We start from the raw sequence: 25,153 nt of genomic DNA, 5'->3' as shown, positions 1-25,153 counted from the left end.
TATTCTTCTACATGATTTTTAATTATTGCATTAAAATTTCCATTGTATGGATGCATTGTAATTTAGCCATTTTAAACCACAATCATAGGGTTATTTCCAACTGTTTGCTATAATTAACATTATAGTACAACCTTTGCAAATAAATCTTTTCACATATTCCTGATTATTTCTTTAGTATAAATTTCTGAAGGGAAGTTCCTGAGTGCATATTTTATTGCAAAATATAAACATTTTTGAAAGAGTAGCCTACTATCATCCCTTCAACTTTTAACTCCCATTCACTAAATTCCAAGCAGTCCTGGCCCTTCCACCATCACTGAAGCTGCTCTGTCAGAGGTTAAGGTCAACATCGATTACTAATCACAAGTCTTCCCAGGCTTTATCTGGCCTAATCTCTTTGCAGCAACTGCCACTTTCTGTGCTTTTCTTTTAAACATGTTTTTTCCTACTATTTTATCTGAGTCCTTTGACTTCTCTGGTAACACATTTTCAGACTCTTTCCTGGTTCCTTTTCTTCTGCCTGATCTTTTACTTATTCTCTCCTCTTGCTCTAGATTTTCAACTGTTGAGTTCATGCCACTGCCACATAGATCTCACCATAAATTTGACCTGATTTGGGGTCTGCTGGCCTCTCCATCCTCGCATCTCACCACTCTTCCCTGACAGCTTCCTCTCCCCATCCATATATGCCCCAGTCGTTCTGAACTAATTGCATTTACTATGCCTTTGATCCTGCTGTGCTTAGAAATTCCTTCTCCCCTTCTTCACTTGATGAAGTTCTACTTATCCTTCAAAATTCACCTCTTTTAGGAAGCTCCTTGACAACCCCCCACTTCCACTCTTTTATGCCTCTTTGCCCCTTGGCCTGGCTGACTAGGGTGACCCTTCTCTATACTCTCATGTTTGTGTTTCCTTCCTTGTACTGTGTTATAACTGCCTGTCTCCTCCTTTAAGCTGTGAGCTCCTGGAGGGCAGGAATTGTGACTTTGAGAATTGTATCCCCAGAGCATAGCGTGGTACTTGTTGTCGAGTAGAGACTTGTAGGAAACATCTTCCATCCCTTAATCAAATCATACTCTGATCTTCCTCTGGGGACCTCTCCACTGCCTTACTCTTGAGCCATAGGTTTGGGTGGGACTGACCTATTCCCTATTGAAGGGGTAGGTCCTTATTGGCCATATTATCCAATTATAGCAAATGACAAGAAAAGTTTTTTTTTTTGAGAAGAAAAGCTTTCTTTTAGTTCTGTAACAGCTGCTAGAAGATGTGTTTCTCTTCCCCTACATGTTGTATCATAAAGATTTAAGGTAGAATTGTTTACCCATTTTGCTAGCATGAAGGGGTGCCTGGAGCTGCCTGCAGGCTGTGTGGAAGATGAAGCTGGCATCCTGGAAGACAGAGCAGAGACACAGAGTGAGTCAGCATATGTATGTATTATTATTATTTAATTTAACAATCATGTGTGTTATGTTTCTTACGTGCCAGGTGCTGTTCTACGTGCTTTATAAATATTAACTCATTTAATCAGCATGTCAATCTTACGAAATAGGTATATTATTATCCTTATTTAACGGTAGAGAAAAACAATATACAGAAAGACTAGATAATTTGCCTAAGTTAACACAACTCATAAGTAGGGATTTGAAGCTGGGCTTAGTCACCAATCTTATGCTGTCCCTCATTGGACACAAGCACCAAAGAAGGGCTTAAAGAGCAGGGCTTTCTCTGAAGTCAAACATCTATTCAGTGTGATATCCTTTCTTCATTGTGTTTGAAATCTACATGACTGTAGGTCCTGCAGTTGGATGCAGAGTGAGGGAGTCACTCAGGCGGGCTTATGCTTTCTTGCCCATGGCTAATTAACACACAGCCTGTGATTTCTGAGCAAGCTTTTTACATCAGAAAATGGTCCCTGCTCAGAAAAAGCTAAGCAAGAGTCTGTCTCTTCATGTAGCTTATTGGATCATGGAATATGAGAGTTGGAAGGAGCCCTTAAAGGTAATCCCCTCTGATCCTCTAAGTTACTGATGGGAAAACTGAGGTCCATTGAGGAACTATGGCTTGCTCAGGATCAAAGAGAAAATTAGAGATCCACCAGGACTGGTGCCTTTCCCAGGTGTGTTATGTGTGCTGTACTCATGGTTTGTAGCCCTTTCCATCCGAGGAGACTTTATAGAACTCAAAATGTAACAGGTCAGACTGAGAGAGTGTAGTGACAAGGTTTGGGTCCTGCACTGTTGGAACTAGAAAGCAAAGGGCAAAGGCCAGCTCAGATACAGCCATAAGCAGGACAGAGGCTCCATTGCCTGCCCTTCCTACCTAGGATCATTCTGAGTGGCATCTACCAGGAAACCCAGATATCTTGATGGGCATGTCAGGGTCACTTTTTTTTTTTTTTTTTTTTTGCGGTACGCGGGCCTCTCACTGTTGTGGCCTCTCCCATTGCGGAGCACAGGCTCCGGACGCGCAGGCCCAGCGACCATGGCTCACGGGCCCAGCCGCTCTGCGGCATGCAGGATCCTCCCAGACCAGGGCACGAACCCGCGTCCCCTGCATCAGCAGGCAGACTCTTAACCACTGTGCCACCAGGGAAGCCCCAGGGTCACTTTTGAGTCTTCACCTTCCTTGACCTCTCAGAACTGTTTGACACCATTATTCATTCCCTTTTCCAAACTGTTTTTCCTCTAAGGCACCATGACCTCTTGATTTTCTTCCTACTCTTCTAGCTGTTCCATCTCTGATACCTTCATCAGTTCTTTCTCCACCTGATTTTAAGGCTGGTGTCCACCCCAGACCCTCTCTTTTTCTCCCTTGCCATACTCTTCCTGGGGATAGATAGCCATCATCTGTCCCCATAGTTTTAATGATTTACATGCTGGTGTTTCTCAACATCATTTCTCCTACCTGTCCGTCTTTCTGTAAATGTCAGACCCGTATATTCAGGTCACCAGCTGGGCAGCTCCACTTGGATAGGAGATAAGATAGGGGCTAAAGAATAAGAGAAAGGATCCAAGAGTGGGAAAAGAAGCCTGGTGGCATCAAAGGAAGGATAGGAACTGATTTATGAAGGATCATATCTAGTACCTCACATATGTTATCTTATTTAATCTTCTCAACAGTACTATTCCCTATTTTACAGATGAGAAAATTGAGGATTAGGGTGTAAAGAACCTTTCCCAAAGGTCACACAGTGAGTGAGGAGCAGAGCTGAGGTTCAAACCCAGTTTTGTGTGACTTCAAAGTTGAAGCTTTTACAGACTGTGCATATCTGTGATCAAGTAGGTATCATATAGTCAACACCTGCCATTTCCCTAGACCCTTCAGGAGTACCTGGAAAAAGTCTGTGTCCAACAGCTTCTGAACAGAGACACCTAAAGGCCGTCAGCCTCCGGGGAGATATGAGTGACAGACCTAGTGTCCAGATATTCAGACATGGTAAGCCTTTTTACTTGCAAAGGCCCTGAAAGGGGTGCTAAGGCTCTACAGTTCCTGCTAGAGGGAGTTAGTCTCCCAGGCTTCCCAGAGGAGGCCAACAAAGGCTTTGAGAAGTCTCACCCAGCCCAGCCCTCCCCAGATCTCCCTCAGGCAGCTATGACTCTCCTTGGACTCCTCCTGGCCTCTCCCCAGTCCAGATTAGCCCTGATTACTTTGTCATTTCGGGACCTGCCAGCCAGAGCACATCTATGGGGCAGAGTTATCTCTGGAGGCTCAGGAGTCTGGGGCCCCAGCCCTTTGGTATCTGAGTTTTAGGTGCTTCTTGGCAGTTGTGAGCACCTTGAGATTGGGGAGCACAGGCTCTGGACGCGCAAGCTCAGCGGCCATGGCTCATGGGCCCAGTCGCTCCACGGCATGTAGGATCTTCCTGGACCAGGGCATGAACCCGTGTCCCCTGCATCAGCAGGCAGTTGGTCCCCATTTTTACTCTTTGTTTACTTTCAACTCTTTCAGAACCTTGAGCAAGAAAGAGGGGTGCTATTCATAGAGAACTTCTTGGAGCCCCAATATAATCTTTGCAGATACACATACAGACACATATTATACACATGATCTTGGGGTTGTTTTAATGTACTCTTTGCATCATAGTTGCTTACTTACTTTTATAAAAAAATACAAATTAATATTTTCCCAGATACTTTATTTCTCTATGGCTTTTGTTTATGGTACGAAAGTTGTAAACATTTATATGGTTAAAATAATCTTTCATCTTTTTTAGAGTCTCCAGGTTTTCAGTCTTTGTTAGGAAGGTCTCCCCTATCTTCAGTTTATAATATAGTCTCCAAAGTTTTCTTGCAATATTTTTTTCACTGTTTTATTTTTTTATCTGTCTGGAATTCTATTTTTTTTGTATAATATATAAGATTAGAATCCCTTTTTACTTCCTCCCACATGGATAATCAATTGTGCCAGCATCATTTATTAAATAGTCTGTTCTCTTCCTACCAAATTGAACTTCCACGTGTATCATGTGCTAACTTTTTTTTTTCCCCCTCTGCATGGCTTGTGGGATCTTAGTTCCCTGACCAGGGATTGATCCCTGGCCCTCAGCGGTGAAAATGAGGAGTCCTAACCACTGGACTACCAGGAGATTCCCATGTTTACTTTTCATAAATACTGCTATTGATTGTGGATTTTCTATTTTTTTTTTTTTTTTTACTGACCTGTTTTTCTGTTTCTGTTTGACTCTATGATATGTTCTGGTGAGGCAAAACCCTTTAACTTTTCTTCTTTTCACAATTTTCTTAGCTATTTTCAGTCATTTATTCTTCACATGAATTTGAAGATAATTTTATAAAATTCCATTAAATACATTGTTTATATTCTAATTGGAACTAATTCAATGTATATATTAATAATTTGAGGAAACTGAAATTTTTACTTAGTTCTTCTACTCCAAAAGCATAGTATAATTTTCCATTATCCAGATGTCATTTTATATATTCCAATACATTTACTTCATTTAAGTCCTGTCTCCTTCTTATTATGTAGATCTCTAAGTGTGTTATAACTTTGGTTGCTTAAATGTAATACTTTCCTTATTTCCTTTGCTACTATTTTCCAATAGAATAAAGTTATGATTTTTTTTTTTTTTTTTTTCTGTACGCGGGCCTCTCACTGTTGTGGCCTCTCCCATTGCGGAGCACAGGCTCTGGACGCACAGGCTCAGCGGCCATGGCTCACGGGCCCAGCTGCTCCGCGGCATGTGGGATCTTCCTGGACCGGGGCACGAACCCGTGTCCCCTGCATTGGCAGGCAGACTCTCAACCACTGCGCCACCAGGGAAGCCCAAGTTATGAGTTTTTTAATGTTTATTTTATATCCAGCCGCCTACCAAAGAATGTAAGGTCACTTAGTGAGACTGGGGAAGAGGAGGGAGTTGAATGTGTTGGGGTCTATGGGGTATAGGGCTAGCTTGGCCTAGAGCCTGAGGGTATCAGGAAAGAAAGCAGACCAAGGACAAGAAGAAGAATTGATTGTGTGTTCAGGGCACCGTGTTAAGTTCAGTTCTACTGTGAGCAGCTGTGAGTAATGGAGACCTTTAAAAAACAGTGGATTAAGCAGAGTAACATTTATTTCTCTCTTACATAAAAGAAGTCTACTGTAGGCAATTCAGGCTCTACAGTACTCAGAAACCCAGACTGCTTTCTGCTGTCCTTCAGATATGGCCCTCATCATTATGGTCCAAGATGAACTCCAGGCATCGCATTAATGTTTCAAGCAGGAGGATGAGGGACGAGGAGGAAGAGACGGGCACATCCCAGGTATATCTTAAAGAAATTTCCCAGAAGCTGCTAAACAATAATTCCTATTGGTCAGAACTAAGTTATATATAGCCATGTCTAGCTCCAAGGACTGTTGGAGAATATTTTTATTCAAGATCAAAATTCTAAAGATTATAAAGATTTTTATCTAAATCAAGATTCTAAGATGGTGATAATAGACATATTGGAATTGACAACCAGCCGTGTCTGGTGCAGGCATATTTGTGGGGATGTGGGGCATGTGATTTTCTTCTGTAGCTCTCAGCTGTCGGCACAGAAGGAGAAAGAGAAGGTGAATGGCACGTGGTGCAGAGGACTGGGCTGGGGTTGGGGGGCAGCAGAAGAATAGGGGTGCCAGGCATGGAGGGTGTGGGCGAGAGAATAGTTTAAGCTTGGTTCGAAAGGAGAGAAGGCCGTTTGAGGATGATGGACTGGGAGAAAGAGGAGGTATCAAACAGATATACAGCTAGAGGGTTGGGAGCCTGAGCCAGCGAATGGCATATCTGGCAGTGACGAGATGAACAGTGTGTCTGTGGCAACAGGTGATGGACGTGGGAGACCAGGATGACTCGATGCAAAGGGTAAGGCATGGCATCGGAGGGTCCTCCCCCTGCACGCTGAACTACTCCAGGATGATGGTGGGAGCAGGGAGACAGAGGAACACAGGCAAGCTGGTGCAGCCAGACAGTGTGAGCCCCAGGGGAGTTATGCTGGTGGGGAGCAATGGTCTTGCACACGGGGGTGTGGGGACACTGGCCCCACCATCTGGCTTCATCTGCTGACTCAGGCAGATAAACATGTATGAGAGAGCAGAGTCATCACTGAGGATGGCTGCAGGAGGTGCCTGTGACCAGGTCTCAGTGAGGTCCAAGAAGGGAAGAGAGCCTTCTGTGAGGAGGTGAAGGATGAAGGGCATTGATTTGCCATGGAATAAGGAGTCCAGTGGGCACAGAGGAAAGCTTTGCAGGGAAGAGGGGCAGCTGGCATTTGGGAGAAGAGACATAGAAAGAAGAGTGTGAGGTTGAGAATGCCAGAGAGAAAAGAGAAAGCTTACATGTTAGACAGTGACTTAAGTCTACAAGATGTAACATCTAGACATGGGGGGTCCACGCAGATCTCTGGGGTCAGGTTGCCTTGTGGAACACCCAAGCTGTGGCTCCATAGAGACTCGGGCTGGTGTGGGGCTGCTGACAGCGGGCCAACCCACAGATAGGCTCTGGGTGGTCAGAGGCCATACCAGGAATTTCCAAAGACCTACATGTAGAGCAGTTGCAGTCCAAAGAGATCCTTTCCTTCCTTGGAAGCTTCCCTTGCCTAGTTTCTAGGGCTCCCAGGATGAAGTCTGAGCTCAGAAACAGCCATCACTCACCCTGTCACCTGCTAGAGACAGCCCTGTCTGCCCAACAATGCTGGGAATCCTGCTCTTCTAACATCCATTTTGATTTAAAATCTTTTATGTTTGAGATAAACTTTTCTCTGTTGACAGTGGGCTGGGTTTGACCTATTCAATAGGTGTGGGACTTCTGGCTTATGGTAAATCCTGATTGGAAAACAATATCAACACATTTCCTTGTAAATGTATAAATATATATAGATGTTGGCTGTTCCCCTCCCCACCACCAACACACAGCATAGAAGCAATTTGAAGCAATTTGGACGTGCTCAGCATCTGGCCCTCATAAAAGGCCTTGAGTGAGTCATGATTTTGCACCAACAGAGAGGGCTTGTCTTGCTTGTGGAGAGAATTGTATTTACCTCCCATCCCCATCCTGCCCGTGAGCCTCTCTATTGCTTTATGATGATCAGTCTGATTTGTGTGCAAAGAGACTGGTGAGATAAGAATTCAGGGAAGGGGAGCAAGAAGAGGAGGAGGATCCAGACAGTTACATATTTAAGGTGAAACTACCAGTTTTGGGAAGTTTACTGTTTTTGCTTTTGAGGAGCAAGCCAAAAAAAAAAAAAAAGCAGTGGAAAGAGCCTCATTTTGTGAGTTAGGGGATGGCCTCTATTCCTAATGTAGGCCACTCAATATCTTGGAGCCTCAGTTTGCTCATCTGACAAGAGGGACCAGTAATGGGTACCCTATCCAGTTGAGAGAGAAAAGGACAGCTCTTGCTTGAGTTGTGGAGTGAGCACCTTAAATATGCCATTTCATTTAATACCCAAGACAATCCCATGAAGGAGTAGGCATTAAACCATTCTTCAGCTGAAGGAACTGAGACATGGAAAGGCTAAGTGGTTTGTCCAAGGTCACTCAGCATGTCAGAACTCAAACCCACATCTGTCTGGCTCCAAATCCTGTGTTCTTTTCATTACTTCATGCTGACACTTAAGTCAAAGGACACATCCCAGTCTCCCCCTGGGAAGGGGAAAAGCACAAGATTGCTTCCCTGCTCCAAGGCTTGAAGTGTCCCTGTGTCTTTTGTCCTCACAGAAGTTCCAGCCAATCCGAGTTCTATTTCCTCAGGGCCCTGCTGTCTGCTGTGGGAGCAGGTGGGTTGTTAATCTGATAAACGGCTTCCTGCTAAGGTGGGAGGGTGAGCTGAAGATCTGCTGAATTGCCCTCCAGAGTGGCAGGTGGGAGACTCCGGTGCCTTTGCCCATGGAATCGCTCTAGGACTATGATCTGAAAGGATGAGGGCTTTGGGGTTGGTCAGCTCTAGGTAGGAGTCCTGGCTCTGCCTCTTGCTAACAGTATGACCTTAAGTTGTCTGACCTTCAGTTTCCTCATCAGTAAAATGTGGACAAGAGCTCACTGAAGGGGGGATGTTGTTGTGACTATTAAATGAGCTAATGTGGGAAGTGTGCCTAGCACCTGTGTTGTACATTGTACACAACCGAGTAAAAGGCAGCTGTTGTCTCCATGAGGGGAGTGAGCAGACCTCCAGGAGAGCTGTTTCTGCATCGCGTAGTTTTTGTGTCCCCTCCCCCAAATCCACAACAAAGTCTATCATTTATTCATTTGTTCAGAAAATGTGTTCCAAACACTCACTGTGCCAGTGGCTGGGGCAAACATATACAAGACAGGCAGTGTCCTTGCCCATATGGAGCTCACAGTTGAGCTGGAACCATGTGGCAGAGAAATATCTAGTACAGTCATAGAGGGGGCAGAATCTGGGAATCTAATCCTCACCAGTGGGGTCTGTCAGAGTCAGGCCTTCTCTCCAGGTGTAACAGATTCTTATTATGGAGTGGTGGAGCACACCCCTTCCTTGGTGGAGACAGGAAAGACTGGGCTGCCAGACTGCTGAGAGGAGGGGGTGGGGGGTGATCAAGGTGGACCTGGGGGAGCTTCCTATCTGGTGTTGGCAAAAACCCACCACCTTTGGCAGAGACAGACTGATGCCAAAAAAAAATAAAAGGTATAATTTATTTGTTATCTGAGACATTTATAGAGTGTTAGGAGTTGCCATATTTGCCAGGGACAGTAAATGTGCCAGGGACCTGTTCCAGCTCCCAGCCCACTGACTCACAGGTCACCTTGATGTTGGGCAGATCAGTGAGTGCTCTGGGCCTTTCCTGGGAGGCAGTAAGATGGGTGCCTGGGTCCAGGCATGGAACTTGGCGAAAGGGCTCATTGCTAGTCTGCTTGGTAGGAAGTCTAAGGTACAGCTGTCCTGGGGATTAGGTAGGGTGTAGGCACAGAGTTCACCCCTCTGGGCTTTCCAGGATCTTCCATGATTCAGCCCCTTCCCATCCCATTCTACCCCATTATCCTGCTTGTTCCTCAACAGTCAACACCTACACCAAGCTAGCAACTCATGAGTCTCCAAGCACATAGAAAGTCAGTCCCACTTCATTGATTTGTTTGCAGTTGGATCCCTACTGCTTCGCTTCTTAGCCATAGCTAGATCATCTCTCAAGCCCAGCTCTCATTCTCCCTCCTCCAGAAAGCTTTCCTTAACTTCTTCTACGTCACATGCTGACCTTTCTCCTTGTGGATCTCCCCATTTTAGTGACTATTCATTAATTATCTCGTTCATTAATTTATTCAGTGCATTGGCAAGTCTTGCCCATTCTCTATGAAAAATACTTCCCCAATCCATCTAGTTCTCTCCATCTCTACTGCTCCCACCCTAGTCACCTCTTGCTTGGATTACTAAATACCCTTGTAACTGGTCTCCTTGCTTTTGCTCTGCTTCTTCCCAACCTTTCCATATGCTGTGGAGCATCCAATGATCTTTTGTAAAGGTAAATTAGCTCCTGTCACTCCCCTGCTTACAATCTTCTAGTAGCTACCCAAACTCCTCACCACAGCTCACAAGGCTCTGCTAATCTGGCACTTGAGTGCCTTCCCAGCCTTTTCTCATCCTGTCATTCCTCTTGCTCATTCCACTTCAGGCACCTCAGCCTTCTCTCTGTTCCCCCAAAAGGCCAAACCACTACCACTCCCTCAAGATCTTTGCACTTTCTGGGCCTTCTGTCTAGAATGTTCTCAGTTCCTCAATGTCTACCTCCTTCTCATCTCTCAGCATTCTGTTCGACTGTGGTCTCCTTAGTGAGATATTTCCCAACCACCCTATCTAAAGTAGTTCCTGCCCTCCTCAAGTCACACTTTATCTCATTACACTATTTCCTTTATATCATTAACATTTTCTGAACTTACCTGTTTTCTTTATATTGTCTGCTTCTTTCCAGTAGAGAGGAAGACAATACCTGTCTTGTTCACTGCTCTATCCTCAGAGTTTAGAATAGTGCTTAACACGTACAAAACCAAAAAATATTGTTTAAAAATTTATTATGTGGGTATTAAATATCTTCTTTGTGTAAAGCACTGAAAATAATTACTACCACTGATTAGAGATACAAATGCCTATCCTTAAAACAGGGTTTCTTAAAGGTGGTCCACAAACTGGTGATCTATCAATGAGTTTGCAAGTGATTTGATGGTTTTAGAGGAAAAACTGATGGAACAATTTTGTTCACATACACTTAACTAATCTAAAATGAAAGGTTAGTTAAGATTTCCACAGAAAGTCTATTACTTTCTTTTTTTTAAAATTAATTTATTTATGGCTGTGTTGGGTCTTCGTTTTTGTGCGAGGGCTTTCTCTAGTTGTGGCAAGTGGGGGCCACTCTTCATCGTGGTGCGTGGGCCTCTCACTATTGAGGCCTCTCTTGTGACGGAGCACAGGCTTCAGACGCGCAGACTCAGTAATTGTGGCTCACGGGCCCAGTTGCTCCATGGCATGTGGGATCTTCCCAGACCAGGGCTTGAACCTGTTCCCCTGCATTGGCAGGCAGATTCTCAACCACTGCGCCACCAGGGAATCCCTATTACTTTCTTAATAATTGTTTCATCATATTCACTGCAAGGACTGCATTGGTCAGTTCATCATAGCTAATTTCAGTTATCAATTATAGATTATTTTAGATAATATGTTTCATATCAGGACAGTGTTAAAATTCTTAATTGTAAAAATCTACATTTTTGTTGTTACTGTTGTGTTGCATTAAATTTCTCATGATTCCAAAGTAGTTCATTAAAGAGTAAAATGAATGATGAAGATAATATTATCAGTAGTGCAATACAGGATAACTCTGTAAGTATAAATATCGAATACGGCTCTAGTATGAATATACACCATGAATCTGTATGAGCTAGGACAAAATAATTTGTAGGAGTGTTGATTTGGCACAGTAGCTGAAAATGAGAAATTCAAATAAGAAATGTAGTGCTGAATGTTTGAAAAGTGGACTTTATTGTAATGGTCCCTAAGGATATTGTTCCTATAGGACTTTGTCCTATAGTGGCACAAAGCCATCAAATTCTGACACAATTTTTTTTTTTTTGGCTACTCCACGTGCCTTGCAGGATCTCAGTTCCCCACCCAGAGACTGAACCTGGACCATGGCAGTGAAAGCCTGGAATCCTAACTGCTAGGCTGCCAGGGAACTCCCCACAATTTTTAAACAAAGTATGGTTATGTCTCTGGCAAAGCAAATTATATTTTCCAGAGTAAGTATAGGAAACTGATTAATTTTGTCAGTAAAGGTAGGGAGGAGACCAAAACTACAAAAATATTGTTCAAAGTTGTACTTCTTAGAGCAAAATCATATACAAGTCATATTGCTGTGAAGACACCTGAATAACCAGCTTAAGGTGAGCTAATGATAAGTATTGGGCTTGGAGAGAAAGCAGAACAAGCTTTGGGCACAATTATTTTTATCAAGAGATCCTTCTGAAAGTAAGTAAAGAAAACAGTTAGATGTGGAACCTGACTTATGGCTCAAGTCAGTCCTCACTGATCTGACTATATAGACACTTTGGTGAAAAGTTGAAAACAATTTTTATCCTTCTCACTGTTTTGGGATAATTATTAATTTGAAAAGTATTATGTTTTGTTTATAATTTTAAAAATTGAAGTGGGTTTTCAACTAAATGTGGTAGACTGAACACATGTGTTTACTTTCTACTACTTCCTCAAAATTGTTAGTAAACGGATTTTTAAAAAAGCATAAGTGGACTTCTGCTTTAATCTATGATGGAGTAATAGGGGCCACTGGAAACAATTAGAAACTGTACAAAATGTATGAAACACCTGTTTTCTGATGTTGGACTAGAGGTAGTACAGGACTGTGATCCCTAAGGGAAGAGAGACAAATGAGGTGAGCTCTATCATCACTTAGGCTTTTACCTGGAAGTACATTTTGGATCAAGTAAAGTATGCATATTATAAACCCCAGAGCAACCACACACACACACAAAAAAAGAAAAAAGACAAAAACCCAGAGAGCTATAGCTAATAAATCAGTATTGGAGATAAATTGGAGTACTAAAAATACTCAGTACAAAATTAGACAACCAAAAAGAGAAAAATGATAGGACAAAATATGAAGATGGTAAACTTAAGCCCAACCATACTAATAATTGTTATCAAATATAAAGGTTCTAAACACCCCAATTATAAGGCAGAGATAGACCAACTGGATTAAAAAGCAAAACCCAACTATGCACTTTCTAGAGGGAATCTAAATATAAATACACAGGTAGATTAAAAGTAAAAGGATGGAAAAGTAATACCATGCAAACACCAATCATAGAAAAGCTAGCATGGGCTTCCCTGGTGGCGCAGTGGTTGGGAGTCTGCCTGCCGGTGCAGGGGACATGGGTTTGAGTCCTGGTCTGGGAGGATCCCACATGCCATAGAGCAACTAAGCCCGTGAGCCACAACTACTGAGCCTGTGCGTCTGGAGCCTGTGCTCCGGAACGGGAGAGGCCGTGATAGTGAGAGGCCCGCGCAGCGCGATGAAGAGTGGCCCCCGCTCACCGCAACTGGAGAAAGCCCTTGCACAGAAACGAAGACCCAGCACAGCAAAAATAAATAAATAAATAAATAAGCTAGCATGACTATATTAATATCAAAGGGTGTCTTAGAACAAGAAATTTCATATGGGATAAAGAAGGTCATTTCATAGTAGTTGAGAGTACAATTCATCAGGAGGACATAAACATTCTAAATGTGTGTACATCCAATTACAGAGCTTCAAAATACATGGCAACAAAAATTAATAAAGAAATTAACAAACTCACTATTATTGTTAGAGATTTCAACATTCCTTCTTCAGTAACTAACAGGACAAACACAATATCAGTAGGGATATGGAAGATATTAATAATACTATCAACCAACATGACCTAATTGACATTTATAGAACACTCTAGCCAACAATAGCATTAGGCCATATTATGAGTCATAGAACAAGTCTCAATAAATGTAAAACAATTAAAATCATGCAGAGTATGTTTTCTAATAAGAATGAAATTAAATTAAAAATCAATAACAAAGATATTTGGTAAAAACAGTGCACCTTTAAATAACATAATGGTCAAATTAGAAATCATAAAGGAAACTTTAGAATATTTTGAATAAAGGTGAAGAAAGTGTTCAGAATTCATGGGATACAGCTAAGGCAGTGCTCAGAAGATAATTAATAGCTTAGAAAAGAAGAAAGTTCTCCACAGTGATTGAGGCTTTTACCTTAAGAAGCTAGGAGAAGAGGAGCAATTTGAGTCCAAAGGAAGTAGAAGGAAGGAAAAAATAAAGATCAGAAAACAGAAAAATAGAGGGCTTCCCTCATGGCGCAGTGGTTAAGAATCCGCCTGCCAATGCAGGGGACATGGGTTTGAGCCCTGGTCTGGGAAGATCCCACATGCCGTGGAGCAACTAAGCCCATGCGCCACAACAACTGAGGCTGCGCTCTGGAGTCCGTGAGCCACAACTACTGAGCCCATGTGCTGCAACTACTGAAGTCCACGCTCCTGGAGCCTGTGCTCTGCAACAAGAGAAGCCACTGCAATGAGAAGCCTGCACACTGCAATGCTCGCTTCAACTAGAGAAAGCCCGTGCGCAGCAATGAAGACCCAAGGCAGCCAAAAATTAAAAAAAAAAAAAAAAAATAGAGAAAATCAATGAAATGAAAGATTTAGGTTTTTTAAATCAATAAAGTTGACAACATCTAAATAGATCAAGGAAAAAAAGACATAAATTATCAGTATCTGGGAAAAGATAAAACACTACTAAAATCCTACATTAATTAAGGGGATAATAAAAAGATATTATGAATAACTGCAAATACATTTGAAAACTTAGATGAAATGGAAAAATTCCTTGCAAGACACAATTTTCCAATAGTGACTCAAGAAGAAACATTTCTGAATATCCATATGTCAATAAAAGTGATTAAAGTCATATTAAGACATGTTTTCACAAAGAAAATTCCTAGGCCCAGATGGTATTATTGGTGAATTATGTCAAACATTTAAGGAAGCGATAATACCAATCCTTTAGCCCTGAAGAACTTTCAGAAAATAGAATTGGATAGTATACTTTCCAGTTCATTTTATGAGGCTGACATTAAACCAGACAAAGACACTACAAAAAAAAATTATAAACCAATATCCATCAGGAACAGGGAAAAATCCTTAAACTATTAGCAAAATGAATGCAGCAATATACTAACAGGTAAATATGTCATGATTCAGTAGGGCTTATCCCAGGAATGCAAGGTTAATTTAACATTTGAATATCAATAATTGGGGGCTTCCCTGGTGGTGCAGTGGTTAAGAATCCACCTGCCAATGCAGGGGACATGGGTTCGATCCCTGCTCCAGGAAGATCCCACATGCCGCAGAGCAGCTAAGCCCGTGCACCACAACTACTGAGCCTGGCTCTAGAGCCTGCGAGCCACAACTACTGAGCCTGTGTGCTGCAACTACTGAAGCCCACGCACCTAGAGCCTGTGCTCCGCAACGGGAAGCCACTGCAATAAGAAGACTGCACACCACAACAAAGAGTAGCCCCCACTTGCTGCAACTAGAGGAAGCTCATGCGCAGCAACGAAGACCCAACAGATCCAAAAATAAATAAAATAAATTAAAAAAAAAATCAATAAGTGTAATTTACAATATTAAAAGTGAAGATATATCTTTATAGATATGCATTGAAAGCCTTTGGCAAAATTCAACACCCATTTATGAAAACCTTCCAGTAAACTATGAGTGCCAGGGAACTTTGTCAACTTGATAAAGGCCTTCCATGAAAACCTACATCTTTTTTTTTTTTTTCAGTTTAAAAAATTTTTTTAAATTTATTTTTAATTAATTTTTATTGGAGGATAGTTGCTTCACAATGTTGTGTTAGCTTCTGCACAGCAGAATGAATCAGCCATATACATACACATATCCCCTCCCTTTTGGATCTCCCTCCCATTTAGGACACCACAGTACATTAAGTAGAGTTCCCTGTGCTATACAGTATGTTTCCCTCAGTTGTCTATCTTATGCACAGTATCAGTAGTGTATATGTGTCAATCCCAACTCCCCAATCCCTCCCAGCTGAAAACCTACATCTTATTCTTAACAGTGAAAGAATATTTTCCCTCTAAGATGTAAGGATGTCTGCTTTCACCACTTTTTTGTTCACCACTTATTTTTTTAATATTGTTGCGAAGGTCCTAGCCAGGGCGATAAGGCAAGACATACAGATGTAAAATAATACAAGAAATAAAATAATATTTATTTGCAGATGACATGATTGGGTATGTGGAAAATCCTAAAATTCTACAGAAAAGCTACTAGAACTAATAAGTAGGTTGGCAAGTTCACAGGATAAGGTCAATATATAAAAATTCTTTTTCTCTATACCAGCAATGAACAATTGGAAATGCAATTTAAAAAATACTACTTACTATAATAGCATAAAAAACACCTGAGGTGGGGGCAGTTGTGTGTATGTGGGGGTGGGGGGCATATGGGAACTCTCTGTACTTGGATTTTGCCATGAACCTAAAACTGCTCTAAAAAATAAAGTTTATTTTTAAAAAAACACACGTGAAGTACTCGGGGACATAGCTTACAAGATTTATATGAGACTTGTACACTAAAAAGTACAAAACATTGCTAAGATAAATGAAAGGAGACCTAAATAAATGGAGAGGTATGCCATGTTCATGAATTGGAAGACTTAATATTGTTGAGATATCAGTTTCTCCAAATTGACCTGTAGATTCAATGCAATCACAGTCAAGCTGATTCTAAAATTTATAGGGTAATGCAGAAGACCTAGAATGGCCAAAACAATTTTGAAAAGAGCAAAGTTAGAAGGAAGTCTTACACTACTTAATTTGAAGATGTACTATAAAGTTACAGTTATCAAGACATTCTAGGTTTTGGCATAAGGATAGATATATGGGTCAATAGAAGATAATAGAGAGTCCAGATATAGACCCAAACACATATAGTCAATTGATTTTTGACAGAGCGTCTGAGGTATTTCAATGGGGAAAAGGAAAATCTTTTCAAGTACTGGATCAACTGGATAGCTATATGGAAATAAAGAACCTTATCCCTTACCTCACACCATGCACAAAAAGTAACTGAAATGGATCTAGACCTAAACAGAAAAGCTAAAATTATAAAGCTTCTAGAAGAGAAAAATTTCACAACTTTGGAGTAGGCAAGGATTTCTTCAGTAGGACACAAAAAACACAAATAAAAAGAAAATTGAAATTTAACTTCATCAAAATTTAAAGAACCCGGGTGAACTAGCCCAAGAAAGAAGCAAATATAATTACAGAGATGATGAAAGGAGCTCCTAAGATATGGCTGTGCAGCAGAACTAGAGTCATCCAGTCTAGATTGGAGCAGAAAGGCTCTGGGAAAGGTGAGTTCAAGGGATTGATAAACTTTTGATGTGTTTAAGTAGAAGGAGTGGAGATGACCAGGATGGAGAGTTCGGTGACAGATTAGTGGAAGATGCATAGAAAGTAAGAAAAGTAATAAGACCAGTATTAATTCTTGTTACTATTTGTATAAGGAGGAAAGAGAAAGCATACTGCAGGGCTTGCCTGTAATAGCATTACAGATGTTAATAATGTAAACATTGAATATTAATCTAATTAGAAATGATATTGAAAGGATGGAAGAGGGAAAATGTGGAGTGTCACAGGTATGTGGTGGTTTCCAGTAGTGGTAAAAGAGACTTAAGTCCTTATCTTCTATAAGCATATTAGTTGAATATATAGAGTGGGAAGGGCAGGGAAGGGAATGAAGAGGGTGGCTGTTTTTCATAATAAGTCTTGTAGAATTTTTTGAGTTGTTGAACTATGTGCATATGAACATGATTTGAAGCCTGGTACTGCCACTTACTAGCTGTGTGACCTTGGCAAGTCACTTAACCTCTCTGTTGCTTGGTTACATATTTTGCTGCAAATTGGTGTAATAATGTGCTTTCCTCAGAAAGCTGTTTTTAGAGTGAACTAATTTAATCTATGTAAAATACTTGGACTAGTGTCCAGTACAAAGTAAGTGCTGTGAGTTACTGTTATAATTACGTTTAGGCATTACTTTGAAAAGTATTAAAATGAAAATAAAAACAAAAATTGTGCTGAATCTTAAAAGGTTTTACCTAATATTGGTGGCCTTTATGTATTTACCTAATATTGGTGGTCTCTATGTCTTTATGTCCCATTAAATCAATAACCCTGTAAGGAATATATTTTATTATTCTCCATTAAAAATTTATTTATTTATTTAGGCCATGCCAGGTCTTAGTTGTGGCACGCAGACCCATAGTTGCGGCACGTGGGATTTAGTTCCCTGCATTGGGAGCACAGAGTCTTACCCACTGGACCACCAGGGAAGTCCCTAGTCTCCATTTTTAAATAAGTTGAGGCTCAGGGAAGTTAAACACCTGCCCAAGATCAACCAGCTAGTTATTGCCAATTCCCTTAATGTCAGGATTTCAGTTGGGCCAATCTGGCCACAGATCCTAGCCTTTTCCCATTTGCCTCCTGTGCTCATGGTTTACTGAATGTTTCACAGCCCAAGCTAGATCATAAGCTCCTGTGGGAAGTGAGGGAGTGAGCAGGGTGTAGTCCTACATGCCTAGTGGAGAAATTGCACAGGGCATCATCGAAGACACTCAGTGAGTAGTTCCTGATGGGAAGTCCTGGCCCATGGTAAGTACTGAACAAATATTTGTTGAATGAATGAATGAGTGTGCAGGGTTCTGAAGCCCTGGGAAGATGTTAAGATGCTCCCCAGGAATGCAGGCTGAGGGGGGTGGGAAGTGAGGAAACAGCTTGAGGGGAGACTCTAAAAGCTCCACACTGCTTTTCAGGCCTGTCCACCCCCATCCCAGGGCCTGGAGCTGAACAAGCTGAAGACTGAGTGTGACTGCATTTACCCAGCCAGTGAATTCCATATATTCCTAAAAAATTAACCCAGAAACCTTCACAGATCCTCATATTAATGCTAACTTATTTCTCCCCCCCACCCCAAATGGCCCAGAACCCTACTTGTGTAGATATCCTTGCTTCTGTCACCAACATGAGCAAGCTGGCTTTCTTGGTGTGTCACTTTCCACAAAACAACTCAAGGCTTTAATCACAGAGAAAACAAAGTTGTGATAGGTGTGTTTGCTGGTTTTATTGAGTTGAACCTCACAGAAATGGGTTAGAAAGATCTTAAGTACTAGTACTCTCCCACTTAGTGAATATTCCTTTTCTGTCCTAGAGGCCTTACCCTGAGAAACTTCTTTTATTTTTAAAGCTGTACATATTTTAAATTTATTTATTTACTTTTGGCTGTGTTGGGTCTTCGTTGCTGTGCACGGGCTTTCTCTAGTTGCGGTGAGTGGGGGCTATTCTTCATTGCGGTGCGCGGGCTTCTCATTGCGGTGGCTTCTCTTGTGAGCACAGGCTCTAGGCACACAGGCTTCAGTAGTTGTGGCACGTGGGCTCCAGGTGCGCGGGCTTCAGTAGTTGTGGCGCACGGGCTTAGTTGCTCTGAGGCATGTGGGATCTTCCCGGACCAGGGATCGAACCCCTGGCCCCTGCACTGGCAGGCGGATTCTTAACCACTGTGCCACCAGGGAAGTCCCGCCTGAGAAACTTCTAATGCAACTGAGTTGCTTTCCCAAACTCTAGAAAGCCAAGGGCTGCTCGGTGGCCCCATGATCTTTTTACCTCTACTCAAGCTTGGAGGAGGCTTCAAACAAAAATTTCTGAGCCTTAAAACCAAATTGTTCTGACTCAAACCCAAACCCAGTCCACAAGTTCAGCTCTCCTGTGGCAATGACCCTTGTTCTGCAACGGAAGTGGGGGCGGAGGTGGAGGAATCTCAGTTTAGCTCACCCAGACAGGGTGGCTGCCCTGATACCAGGTGGGTTTTGATCGAAAGAGTCCTGTTTTGAGTTCCTCTCTCTCTTCAAAGCTCATTGGGCTTTTTTGTTGCCATAGACTAGGAGTTTGAGACCTCGTTTCTAGCAATCAAGACTAGGAGTTTGAGACCTCGTTTCTAGCAATCACTCTGCTAAAAGTCGCTTGAACTCGTGTCAGGTAACCGCTCTGAGTCTTAGTTTGTGCTTTTTTATGGTAAGGGATTTAGACCAGCCCAGTGATTTTCAAACTCTTTCCCCTAGTTGCAAGACTCTTTGTACAAAGGAAATCTGTCTGGATGCCCAATATGGAAAAGAGGTCGAACTGCTTGACTTGAAAGTGGACTGTCTCCCCCATCATGTGGTCATACTGAATGTGGTTTTAAAATTGTTTTAATTTTTTTCCCCAAAGATGGATAATGTGTTAATAGGACAATGGGAGAAAGACAAGAAAGAGGTAATGATGTGGGAGGGAGGGAGTTAACAGATCATTGGCTATGCTTCCATATAAAAAATGGAGATAAAAGGTTTTTTTTTTATAATTTTATTTTTGGATATTAGATTTTTTTCGTTCAATAGACAGCCTCAAGCATACAGATTTTTCCTTTATTGAATTAGTGACTTATGATAAATTTCCAGGCATGGACACAAATGGTAATGACTATGGATAAATGTTAATATTTCACAAGGGGCTATTTACCACAAACATATGAGTACAGTGGTTTCCCACAACTTGCCGCCAATGAACAATAGCATTTTATAAATTTGTTTATTTATTTATTTATTTACTTACTTTTGGCTGCATTGGGTCTTCATTACTGCGCGCGGGCTTTCTCTAGTTGCAGAGAGCGGGAGCTACTCTTTGTTGTGGTGCATGGGCTTCTCATTGCAGTGGCTTCTCTTGTTGCGGAGCACGGGCTCTAAGTGTGGGCTTCAGTAGTTGTGGCACATGGGCTCAGTAGTTGTGGCTCGTGGGCTCCAGAGTGCAGGCTCAGTAGTTATGGCACATGGGCCTAGTTGCTCTGTAGCATGTGGGATCTTCCTGGACCAGGGCTCGAACCCGTGTCCCTTGCATTGGCAGGCGGATTCTTAACCACTGTGCCACCAGGGAAGTCCCGATAAAAGGCATTATAGAAGATATTAGTACATGGTTTCTCTGAAATGTCTTACAAATTATGACATGAAATTATATTGTTGTATGTAGGCCAACTCAAAAGAATAACATTATAGTACCTTAAGTGGACACTGTCTTGGCTATATGACCATAGTAAGTCAGGATGGTCACCCAGGGACCTGGCTTTTCCTGCTCATCTAAATGATAACAGCTTTCATTACTACAACACTTCACTTTATGCTATCTTATTTCTGTGATAGGCCCTGTGAGCTTGGTTGGGTCAAGGGTCACCCAGAAAAAAACCAGCTTCCACTTTCTTTAATTATGCAAACTAGAGCTAGGTGACTGAGATCTTGCCTTTGGTCTGCAAGACATAGGGAGTTTTGCAAGCCCTAGGGGAGTGCAGAATTTCCTGAAGATGTTGCAAGGTGGCTGGCTTTCTTCTGAAGCCATGCAGTATTCTCCTTTGCTTTAGTTATGACTGCACGGGTGCTGAGAAGCAAACTGAAAACTAGCACCTTGGAGCGGGCTTTTCTCCACAGGCCCCCCAGAGGCGAGGCCAGCTCATTTAGAGGGAAGGGCTTGGTGCCACTGCTTCCAGCTAAAGTACTGTGATCCAATTCCATCTCCTGGTTCCTTCACTGGTAATCAGTTTTCCGAAACACAAGTATTTTTGCTGAAGGTAGGAGACACAAAGCTTGAAAATTTAGAGAAGAGAGCTAGATGGCTGAGATGTTACAAAAGTTCCTATTTTGCTAGTTTAATTTGGAAAAGGACACACAAATTCCCAAAGAAAACGAGCTTTATTGCAGAAGAACAAATTTCATCAGGTATTTCATCAGCAATCACACTGGGTGCCCCGTATCTCTTAGCTCCAGGTTGTGCTGCAGTGAGAGGAGAACCTGGACATCAGAGGACCCGGGAGCCAGTCCCAACCTCACTCAGGCTTTTCTAGGCACATTTCAGATGAAAGTCACCCCTGCTCCCTACCCCACCCTCAGCCCAGCAGAGGTGGCCTTCCAGATATCCTTCTTTTTCTGCCAGGGCTTATAATGTAAAGCTATTAAACATTTTCAAACTTCACAATGGTATCACCTTGAGTCTAGGTAAATCTTTAAAGAATTGACCCTATTCCCTAATGAGTAGGAAGATTACCTGGCTTTTGGACATGACCATAAGCAGAAGATGCTAAATAATACCTTAAAGAGACTCCACTAAATATACTAAGCCTGAGAACCTGAAGGGAATGGAATTATTCAAAGGACAAGATTTAAAAAAAGGTCACCATTCTCTGAATATAACAGCATATGAGTTCCTGAAGTATTTAAATAGAAAGTGAAACTGAATCATACTGTTTACTTTTCAGAGTAAAAGCTATTGAGAATTCAAATCTTCTTCCCTGAAAGAGCAACAGGGTTTTTGTAAAATATTTCTTCCCGTTCTTTGAAATTTGGAGTTTATATTAAAACCTGGGGGTTATGCTTTATTGAAGGCAACACTTTACTTCAATAATGAAGAATGCCACGTGGTCAGGGAGTGGTGTCCTGGAGAGAAGACAGTGTAGGCTCTGAGGTAGCAGAGCACATGACTGAACCACAGATTGGGTCAGACACCAGAGGCCTAGGGAAGCATCTGCTTAATCTTGTATAGGTTGAGAGCTTAGTAAATGGCAATATCAGTGTTTAGAGGGATCTCACGATACCTTTGAGAGTTAGCTTAGGTGAGCTGGAGCTCAGTGTATATCAAGGGCCTAGAGAGTTTATAGGAAAAGTTAGGGAAAGAATGGATACACAAGGGGAAAAAAAGGATCTTTCTCAAGAAAATTAATTTTGTAGGTTTTTCATTTGTAGGGTGGTTTAGTCACTCTCCCTCCTATGTGCTTGAAAATACATTACTGCCCCAATAAATTTCTAGTCCATTTAGCCTGCTCCAAACTCCAGTTAACCCCCTCTTCTTAATCAGAGTTTTCTCCAAATTCGGATATCTGTGTCTTGAAAAGAACACACCCTGGGTCTTACCTGCCTCTGGGACTTTCTTCTTGAAGCTGCCCCTGCCTGGGCCATTCCTCCCCCTTCCTATCTCTCTGACTTCTATCTCCATTTCATAGCTCCCCATCCATCCTTCCATGCCTTCCCAAATGTCCCCTCCTATCTCTGACCACCACAGCATACCCTGTGCTTTTTAGGTGGTATGAGCATATAATTTAATGTCTAAATTAGAATACATTTGGAAGTAAAAGGGGGTACTTGTAATTAATAATGATGCAGAGCTTACAGTTATATACTAGGGACAGTCTCAGGCAAACCAGGATGGATGCTCCATTTCAGGGCATTTACTGTAGTCTTGCCTCTCCCATAGGCAGGCTGAAGATTCTGAGGGCAATGACTGTCTCATCTTTGCATCCCTTCTCATGTCTATATATATATATATATATATATATATATATATATATATATATATAATTTATTTATTTTTGGCTGCGTTGGGTCTTCGTTGCTGCATGCGGGCTTTCTCTAGTTGTGGTGAATGGGCGTTACTCTTTGTTGCGGTGCGTGGGCTTCTCATTGTGGTGGCTTCTCGTTGCGGAGCACGGGCTTTAGGTGCATGGGCTTCAGTAGTTGTGGCTTGTGGGCTCTAGAGCGTAGGCTCAGTAGTTGTGGCGCATGGGCTTAGTTGCTCCTCGGCATGGGGGATCTTCCTGGTCCAGGGATTGAACCCTTGTCCCCTGCATTAGCAGGCAGATTCTTAACCACTGTGCCACCAGGGAAGCCCAGTTAGTATACTTTTTAAAAAATAAACTTTTTATTTTGAAATAATTTTAGATTTACAGAAAGTGGCAAAGGTAGTACAGAGTTCCGTATATCCCTCACCCAATTTCCCCCCATCGTTTACATTTTGCATTTCCATGATACATTTGTTAAAACTAAGAAACTGCATTGGTTTATTACTGTTAATTAAACTTCAGACTTTATTTGGATTTCACCAGTTTTTCCATTAATGTCCTCTTTCTGTTCTGGTCCAGATCAGGATACCATACTGCATTTGGTTTACATGTCTCCCCTAGTCTGTGACAATTTTTCAGCCTTCCCTTTTCATGACAGTCTTGAGGGGTACTGGCAAAGTTTCCTGCAGAAATGTCCCCCAAGCTTGATTTGTCTGTTTTCTCATGGTTAGACTGACGTTATGGGTTTGGGGGAAATACACCGCAGAGGTGAAGTGCCCTTTTCATCATACGTATCAGGCGACACACATTATGCACATGACATCACTGGGGATGTGAACCTTCATCACTTGGGGAATGTGTTTTTCCTTTCCCTATTCTGTTCACTGGGAACAAGTCACTAAGTTTAATCTCCTCTCAAAAGGTGGAAGAACCTCTAACTCTACCTTCTGGAAGGGATAGTATCTACATATATTTTTATTCATTTATTTATTTCAAAACTGATTATTTTCTGGCAACCTTATCTCTGTTTTCTGTTTAACAGCCTGTGGAAGAACAGCTTAAGACCACCCAGTGGTTTTTCCCACCCATTCACTGTCCTGAGCAGTGGGAGCTGCAGGCCAGCCTTCAGTGGCAGGCTGAGCACTCCAGTGTTCTGCAGATAGGCACAGAGGGCACTTGCTTGCCTTCAGGCCAGCCTGTTACCTCAGGTTGAGCAGCAGTAAAGTCAGAAGCTGAAGCAGTTCATTCGCTTGGAAATCCTCCACAGTCACAGCCTTTTTAGCATACCCTGCTCTTCCTTTTCAGTCCTTTCAGGATCTCTGTATAAGTAGAATCACACATGATCTCTCATGGGTGTTCATAGAAGCCTGCACAGAACTTCCTGGACCAGCCTCCACCACATCAGACCCACTGAGTGAGCTTCCTTGTCACTGCAGGGGATGACAGTGTCCACATAGCAAAAAGGGAGACTCTGAGTTACACAGAGTGATGGTAGACAGGTTAACATAGAGGCTGTTTGTCAGCCCTGGGGTGATATCCACCAGAAGAACGAGGCTTCTGGAAGGCTGTCTGGATCTGATTAGGGAAGGTTCCAGGAGTGAAGCACCAAGCAACAGGAGTCGTTCCAGTGGCAGCAGCAAACTTCAGCAGAGGCTGCTGGCCAGTATCCCTGGAGGATGACACTGACATCAACCAGGTTTTTCATGGCAACAATGGCATGAACTGCCAGTGGAAGCTTCTCCTGAGTCCTCTTTAGATTTATGATATAGGTGCCATCATTTTTCCTTTGGTAGATGAAATGTTCCACTTGGAACTCAAGGTTGGTCCCACCTAAGTGGGTTCCCGCTGCAAGTAATTTGAGGACATCCTCCTCTTTCATTTGCAGGACATCAAGAACTGTGGACGTCATGAAAATTTCCCTTTGTAACAGGAACGGAGGACAATGCCATATGGATCCCTTTCTGGGTAGTGCAGAAGGGCTCTACATATATCACTTGGAGTGCTTCTGTAAGGAAGATGTGTCTCTTCTACCTCATTTATTTTTCAATCACTTATATCAGTATGTGTATTTATTTTATACTTTGGGTCATAATTCCGTACTATATTGTTATTTATTTTATTGCTGAAATTGTCACGGCCTTGGCTAGTGGGTGCTTTCAGGTTGGTTCCTGTGTCC

General features: G+C 42.2%; 1 pseudogene; it reads right to left on the bottom strand.

Moving 5' to 3' along the window:
* Nucleotides 1–24,035: 24,035 nt before the first annotated feature.
* On the bottom strand, nt 24,036–24,886 carry LOC136132013 (small ribosomal subunit protein uS2 pseudogene; annotated as a pseudogene).
* Nucleotides 24,887–25,153: the final 267 nt, after the last annotated feature.

Source organism: Phocoena phocoena, chromosome 1, assembly GCF_963924675.1.
Source record: "Phocoena phocoena chromosome 1, mPhoPho1.1, whole genome shotgun sequence".
Taxonomy (NCBI): Eukaryota; Metazoa; Chordata; class Mammalia; order Artiodactyla; family Phocoenidae; genus Phocoena; species Phocoena phocoena.
This window is presented reverse-complemented; position numbering and strand designations above follow the sequence as displayed.